General features: G+C 40.3%; 1 pseudogene; it reads right to left on the bottom strand.

Moving 5' to 3' along the window:
• Positions 1-591: 591 nt before the first annotated feature.
• On the bottom strand, positions 592-751 carry LOC120925213 (annotated as a pseudogene).
• Positions 752-8,301: the final 7,550 nt, after the last annotated feature.

Here is an 8,301-nt window from a genome sequence, read left to right as displayed (position 1 = left end):
CAGACTTGAAAACGACCCAAAGGTGATGAAGAAGGCCCCTCTTGCAAAGGACTGCACTGAAAGTGTCTTCGCTTTGCTGAAGCCCTGCATCAGGATCATCTTCTTTCCGAAGATCTCCAGTGTCATGTCAGGGACTCTTCCGTCCACCTCTTTCAGCTGCAGCACGACCGTCTGCTTCATCCAGGGCTCCAAGGTTGGCAGCCTGTCTGCAGGCAGGTTCAGCTTAGCTGGTCTCGGTTGGCTGGCGCCGGCCAGGGTAGAAGTGGAGGTTGAGGCAGTGATTCTCGGGGGCTTCAGGGGAAGTGGCTGGAGCAGGGTTCTTCCTCATCGTCTTGTCGGTCTTCATCGTCTTATCGGTCTTCTTCTCGTTCTTCCCCATCATCAAGGAGTTGGATGTCGCTTCAGAAGTTCTTAGGCGGCTTCCTTCTGGTTCCTCGACGTCTTCACTCTTTTCGTAGCCTTTACAAAGGCTCTAGCATCTACTGCCCGAAGGTAGTAATGCGGAGTGCGGGGGAGAAGGGTAGATCGCAAACTCGTTCCAAGTGGGGGCTAAGCCTCTGCCCAATAGCAGCAAGAAGGTGAAGCTGAATTTAATCAATGATCCTACAAGGCCGAGCAGAGGGTACCCCACAAGGACCAATTGGCTTGGATAGATACAAGTGTTCTCAACGTCCTAGCCGTGAAGCAGAGACACCCCTAAAGGCTATAGTCGATACTACACTTGATCTTAGCCAAAAGGCAGAGAAGCGATCCGTAGCAATAATCGCGCCTCAGTTAGACTTCATTGGCTACAATACTGCCACTGCGCAAAGCCAGCATATTGCCATTATCAGCGCTTTACGATATAAACAGGAGACAATGCAGTTACAATACAATAAAATACAAGAGGATTAACCTCCTTAGCGGTATTGCCGAGTCTGGCTCGGGGTGAATTTTTCATACCAAAAGCGATATCCCCGAGCCAGACTCGGCATTGCATTGCAGGATACAGGGAGAGTTACTTACCTTGTCCCTGGATCCTGCGATGTGTCCCCGCTGTGTGTGCGGGCTCCTCCGATGTGTCTCCTCGCTCGATTCACAGTGCCGAGTGCCAAGTGCGTTCCCTGCGACGTTACAACGCACAGGGACGGAGTTCGGCACCAAATTCAAAATGTGAAACTCACAATACACATACAGTATACATTAATCTTACAGATTACAGCACTGTATGAAATAAATACACACCCCTTTGTCCCTAGTGGTCTGCCCAGTGTCCTGCATGCAGTTTTATATAATAAAAACTGTTCTTTCTGCCTGGAAACTGGAGATTATCCATAGCAACCAAAAAGTGTCCCTTAACATCAAAAGTGCTTTTAGACCAGCTAGAAAACAGCGATAATAAATTAGAAGCGCTGCTTTAGTAAACCACAGGACTTAAATAGAGCTATGAATAAGCACTACATAAGAGTGTGAAACGCGTTAGCCCTTTTCCTGATTTTTTTGCTGTGACATATCCATGTTGTGACCAGTTTTTATTAAAAGGAACACATTTTTATTTTTGGAGTGCGGCCGTCCCGGTTTTTCCACATACATTTTTGCAGGACTTAAATAGACTTGTTATTTTACGATCTTTGTTTCACATATCTATATTTTAAAGCAGCTGCTGAATCTTCTATATTTATATAAATATATATATATTTATAATTATCTTAGTGGTAACATTATTTTTTATATTTATTTTAAATTAAGTTATTTGAATCCTGAGAATTCCTGAGCGCCAGGATAGTGAAAGGAGGCCAGAGACTTCACTATTTGTGTTTATATAATAAATTAGAATCACTTGCAGAATTGTGCGATAGCGATTTGTGGGGAAATTCGCCATCAAACAATAAAAATAATGACAGCAACAATTCTGTAACTGAGCAAATTTCAGTGTTTTTGATTTGATTACATTATTGAATAATTTTTATTATAATTACATTATTATTTGTTATAATTATTTATAGTTATTTATTATATTATAATTTTTGATTTTGTGTTTCAAACTTTATCATACCCGGGATGTCTACTAGACTCTTGTTTGGACAGATTTAAGTGATTTATTCCTAAGAATTGCAGGCCTACAATACATATCACCAAATTTCAAAAAATTGTACCGCTTTTGGTACAAAATTCCAGACATAATCATACTGCCAGGGAGGTTAAGAGGGCCCTACTCTGAATCGAATAGGGTTGGGCAAGTGGTACAAAAGGTTGTAATTGTGGGGAATGAGCTGATGCAAGTGGTAAAAGATTAGTTGGAGACGTTATAGGCTTCCCTGAAGAGAGGAGTTTCAAGGGATTGCCTGAAGGCAGCCAGAGTAGGAGATAGCTGGACAGGTTGAGGTAGAGAGCTCCAGAGGATGGGAGAGACTCTAGAGAAATCCTGGAGACAAGCATGGGAGGAGGAGACAAGGGAGTTGGAGAGAAGAAGGTATTGAGAGGAGTGGAGAGGATGGTTTGGGTGATATTTGGAGACAAGATTGGTGATGTAGCTCAGGGCAGAGTTGTGAATGGCTTTGTATGCTGTGGTTAGTATTTTGAATTTAATGACTCTGCTAGGGAGCTTTACTGTCCCTCTTTGTCCTGACCATTGTTATGGGGGTGAAAATTAGGAGAAAGTTAAAACTTTTAGGTTGCCACTACAGCAGAGGGAAAATCTTTTAAAAAGCTTGTAAACTTGGGCATTAAAAAAAAAATCCCCTGCAAGGCATATTATATTAGTTCCGCCACACAGGTGGTTCTCTTTTTGGCGCTACACTTATCTATTTATTTTTTCATTTACATACTTTTGTTTCGAACATGCTGCGTTTTTTAACGACATTTTAAACAATGTCGTTTTTCGACATTATAGGGAATATTACTGCATAACTTTGGGGATATGAGGTTTGTTTGATTACTAGAGGGTGGGAATGTCGGTTTGAATTTTTTGTGATAGGTTTGTTTTAAAGTGAATAGAGATCTTGGATTAGCCTTTCCTAACCTTATTACCCCAGAGGAATCCTTGGAATAATTTTCAGGTCTATGCAAATTCCTGCTAAAAGAGTGATTTTTACACAAAATTATATTCTTTTGTGTAAACATGCAACCATCTGCAAGCTATGGTGCAGCAGGAATTAAAGTTTGAGATGTCATACAGTTGCCAAACAGTAAAATGGTGCCTTCCAAATGTGTGTTAGAACAGCCTATAGGCCATTACTCAGGCAATTATGTGCATGTCTTTTACCAGTGGAAAAAGGAAGTGGCAAACAACAAGTGCTGAAAGCAGAATAGATGGAAAGCTAGTTCATGTCTCTGATGCAGTTGCCTTTTACAGGAAGTACACACAATGCATCAAGAGACTCTATTTTCTGGGTTAATTACTAATTAAATAATAATACACAAACGTAAAACCAGTGGCAGTAAGCCAATAAGAAAGGATGAACTTTATCCACTCTCTTGACTTTATATGGTGGTTTTGAACACCTAGTAGCCTGAAGTATTTGCTTAATGTACAAATTGGACCAAATTACTGCATGTGGTCATTACATATTCTTAAATAAACAAAATGGCAAGTTGTGCAATATTGTGGGTTCCTTGTGATTGGCACTAATGCTTGTAATCGACATGCCATGAAATGCTGCTGGGTTTGCACTTTTTTTCTGAAAACATCCTCCCCATTTTTTTACTTTTTCATTGGCTATAAATTATGTCCTGCCAAGCTGTCTGGGATCTAAATGACAATACAACCACGGCTTGTCATGTACCTGTATGAGGATTGGGATGAGAGAAAAGAAGCTGGGATAGCCGATAGCTATGAATAAGCACTAAGGCATAGTGCGAAACGTCAGCTTTTCTTTTGTTGTGCTGTTTTTTGCTGTGGCATGCGTTTTGTGATTTTTAATTAAAGGAGGAGTTTTTTTGGAGTGCGGCTATCCCAGCTTCTTTTCTCTCATCCCAACCTGCATTTTGATTGCACTGCCTGCACCCTAGACTCGGATCATAGGAAATAGATCACCTGGTTCTCTTTGAGCGGTTACCCACTTTCTCATACCTGTATGAGGAGCTCAAAATAAGGGTGGCCTCTCACACAATTCCTGTCTGAACAACCCTGGAAGTTGGTACAGGGGCTGTCGGGGCAGTGGATGGACAGAGGTGCCAATAAGCTGTAAGTTAGACTTGAACTTGGGAGCACTGGTGTCAGGTAAGCAAAAGCACAGTGGTGAATTCACAGAGTCCAGAGAAGTCAAGCCGGAAAGCACCAAATCACCAGCAGTATCAAAGTCACTAGCAGAGGTTGGCATTGTAAAGACAGCAGGGTACAGAAGCGATACGCAAAATCTGGTTCAAGATACCAGGCTGAGGTCAGTAACAAAGGTAGGCAGCAAACATAGACAGGCAAGGGTAGTCCAGAAGCAGGTCAGAAGAAATCTGGGTCAATAACAGGGTCAAGCAGATTCAGGATCAAGGATAACCGGAATTAACAGACTTCCAGATAAAACCCTGTCTAAATTAAAAGTCCGGAAGCCTCTCTCCTTGCTTTGAGTGACAGGTTATTTACATATCTAGCTTGGACATGTTTATCATATGTTATGTTATGTTTATCATAATATGAGGTGATCCACAGGTCATTGTATATTACCAGGATGTGTTATGTGGGGGAGGGGTGGATTTCTCACATTTTATACTGTGGATCACCTCATATTATGATAAACATAACATTTTTGGGTTTACATCCACTTTAAATAGGCTACTAGGTACCAGTATCTGTTTTCCTCCATGTGCACACTGTTGCGTGCATGCACATATACAATTTTATGTGCATAGCTGGCATGATCTCTCAGACAGATGACATGAAATTCCTGACATTGCTCTAGGGCAGCAGTTCATGAAAAATTAACTCTTAATTTTTCAATCAAAACAGGAGTGTTATATCCTCAAATTAAATGTAATTGTGTAAGCACATCATATGTTACAACTCAGTCAAAAGAAACTAGAAGTTTTTAATCCTATCAGATCATTTTCAGTTCAGATTTAATCTTACAAAAAAATGTCCGCCACATATAAAACCTCACAGGCTTCAACAAAATGGCTGTTACTTCATTGATATTCAATACTTTATTTAAGGACTCGCTGTCTCCCTGTAGCTTTTCCCTGATGAAGTCACATGATTGTGTTGTAATGCGTAGGGTGCGAGGAGAGACAGCGTGGACTGGAAGTAACACGATAGGAAGTCTGCTATTTGGTTATATTAGTTTTAAAGACATTTTTATGACATTTTACGTGTGAAGATTTTTGACTAAACTAACAGAGCGCCTTACATTTGCTTGTCACACTGAGATGATCATCTTCCTGACCGCATGGGACTTTGAGAAATCCTAAAGGAACAGCACCCCAACTATCCTGGGAAGTTCTTACTGGTGTTTTAAGGGCGACCCCAGTGGACAGAAGTAGAAGTGGCCCCACACAGAGGGTTTAGATGCCCGAAAGACTAGCTATACAATACGTGATGTATGTACCATAGGTAAAGGTGAGAGTTCTGGGAGCCTGGAGGGAGCAGGAGACGTTATTTTATATTATCCATTTCACACAGTGTGGGATATATTATTGGAAGCACCTTAGCACTTGATGTGAAGATACTCATGGAATATATTTTGGCATTTATGGACTTATATACTAAGACATTTAAGATTGATATACTGAATATATTTTTACATATGCAGTCTATTTTTCTTATAGGTTTCTCCATTGATTTTATTTGATTTATTCTTATATTGTTTGAGCACTGGAGTTGAAAGCAGCGTTACACCACATCAGTTTATTAATAGTCTATATTATTATGAGAACACACATTAGGTGATTTAGCAGCAGCAATCTTATACATATTTTTTCACACATTAGGTTTTAAACATTTAATTAAGATTGTATATTGGTCATATGGTAGCACAGGGGTTAAGATTATTCACATTTGTTTAATCACTTATCAAAAACGCCTCCATATTCATATTCACCAACTGAACAACAAATTAATATATATATATATATATATATATATATATATATATATATATATATATATATATATATACTGTATACACCAATCAGCCATAACAATATGACCACCCACCATAACCAAAGCATGGACTTCACTAGACCTCTGAAGGTATGCTGTGGTATCTGGCACCAAGCTGTCAGCAGCAGATCCTTTAAGTACTGTAAGCTGCAAGGTGAGGCCTCCATAAATCAGATTTGTATTTCCAGCACATCCCACAAATGCTTGATTGAACTGAGATGTGGAGAATTTGGAAGCCAAGTGAACACCATGCGCTCCTTGTTGTGTTTCTCAGACCAGGCCACCCTCTTCCATAGCTGCATGGTCCAGTTCTGATGCTCACATGTCTATTGTAGGAACTGAGGTTCTGAAAAATGGCAGCACGTTCTCTGAACCGATGAGTCAAAATTTGAAATATTTGACTGTAACAGAAGGCAGTAGCACGTATTAGTTTTCAAAAGAACCAATCATACTATAGCATTGCATTAACTAGTGGTAATAAAGAGTCTTCGTTTTTGTAGAAATAGAATAAGAATATATGAAAAATTTGATGATAACCCACAGTTTTTAAACATAAAATTGTAATTGGGGATTACAGTTTTAACCACTTGCCAACTGCCTAACGAAGACATACGTCGGCAGAATGGCATGGGCAGCCAAAGCAACTGAAGAGGTAAGTTGCTTTGAATCTGCTGCCTAGTGGGCGTGCACGCGCTGCAAGCCTCCCGGAGCAGAGCAGCAGAACGGGGGGTGCCTATGTAAACAAGGCATTTTCCTGTTCTGCCTAGTGACAGGACAGTGATCTACTGCTCCCTGTGATCGGGAGCAGTAATCACTGTCGTGTCACTTGTAGCCCACTCCCCTCACAGTTAAATGATATTGGTCCCAAAATACTGCCGTAATATCGCAGTCAGGATATAAATCACTGATCGCCGCCATTATTAGTAAAAAACTAATTATAATAAAATTGCCATAAAACTATCCCCTATTTTGTAGACGCTATAACCTTTGCGCAAACCAATCAATATAAGCTTATTACGATTTTTTACCAAAAATATGTAGAAGAATACATTTCGTCCTAAACTGAGGAAAACATTTTTTTTATATATATATTTTGGGGATATTTATTATAGCAAAAAGTAAAAAATATTGCTTATTTTCAAAATTGTCTCTCTTTTTTTGTTTATAGTGCAAAACATAAAAACGGCAGAGGTATTCAAATACCACCAAAAGAAAGCTCTATTTGTGGGGGAAAAAAGGACATCAATTTTGTTTGAATGCAACATCGCACGACCGCACAATTGTCAATTAAATGTGACGCAGTGTTGAATCACAAAAAATGGTGCGGTCATTGGGCAGCCAATTCTTCCGAGGCTGAAGTGGTTAACTTTGATGGTTAGCTTGCATGGTACCTGAGTCTGTATGAACACGGGGTCCTGTCTGTGACAGCATCTCCTTCAGCTTTCCTCTAAGTGTTTCACTTTCCCCCATAATACAAAAAGCACACTGCTCTGGAAGCAGCCAAGCTATGCTATGGTTGTCAACATAATATTTTTGCCAAATCGTTATGGTTTGGTCAAATACGAGCCTCTAAGGTTATGTCTAGGTATCATTCCAAAAAACAGAAAGATAGACCATTTTGCCTTAAATTCAAGTCTGATAATACTGGTAACTGGCAAGTACTCCATGGCTTAAGGCTATCTGAGGAATCTCAGCTATGACAACCAAAGTTAAGGTTGTTTTATTTAACATCAAGATTAAGTGCTCATTACAGTAACCTTGCACTCCTCTCAGCCTTTTGCAGTATGCAGCTTACCTTTAAGAAAAAAAACTGTCAGCTCTGGTTAAAGCCAATGTTATAAGGATCTGACGTTAGTACAGCGATTCCCCTGCTGAGCTGTTGTGTTCTGACAGGGGAATGGCCCCCACCAGAACACTCCAATCAGCGCTGTCAGCCATTGACTGAGAACACTGATCGGGAGCCAGTTGACTGCTGGATTTCCAGGCTGCCATACACACGGGCCAAATGTCAGCTGTTTTTTATTAATGTACGGGCATTTGGCCCGTGTGTACGGGGCTTTAAGTGCCCACAAGCTGCCTAATTATTGGGAAGATTTCACCTGAGCTGACCTTCAGGTAACCAGGCTTTGTAGCTCTGAATTTTAAGGATAAGGATAAGACACTGTATGTTCAATCAGAAATGATCAGGGCAGTTGACTGTAGCAAACAAGCATCTGTGTATGTATCCATTG

This window comes from Rana temporaria, chromosome 1, assembly GCF_905171775.1.
Source record: "Rana temporaria chromosome 1, aRanTem1.1, whole genome shotgun sequence".
NCBI classification, from domain to species: domain Eukaryota; kingdom Metazoa; phylum Chordata; class Amphibia; order Anura; family Ranidae; genus Rana; species Rana temporaria.
Note: the sequence above shows the minus strand (reverse complement) of the source record. Positions and strands in the feature narration are given on the sequence as shown.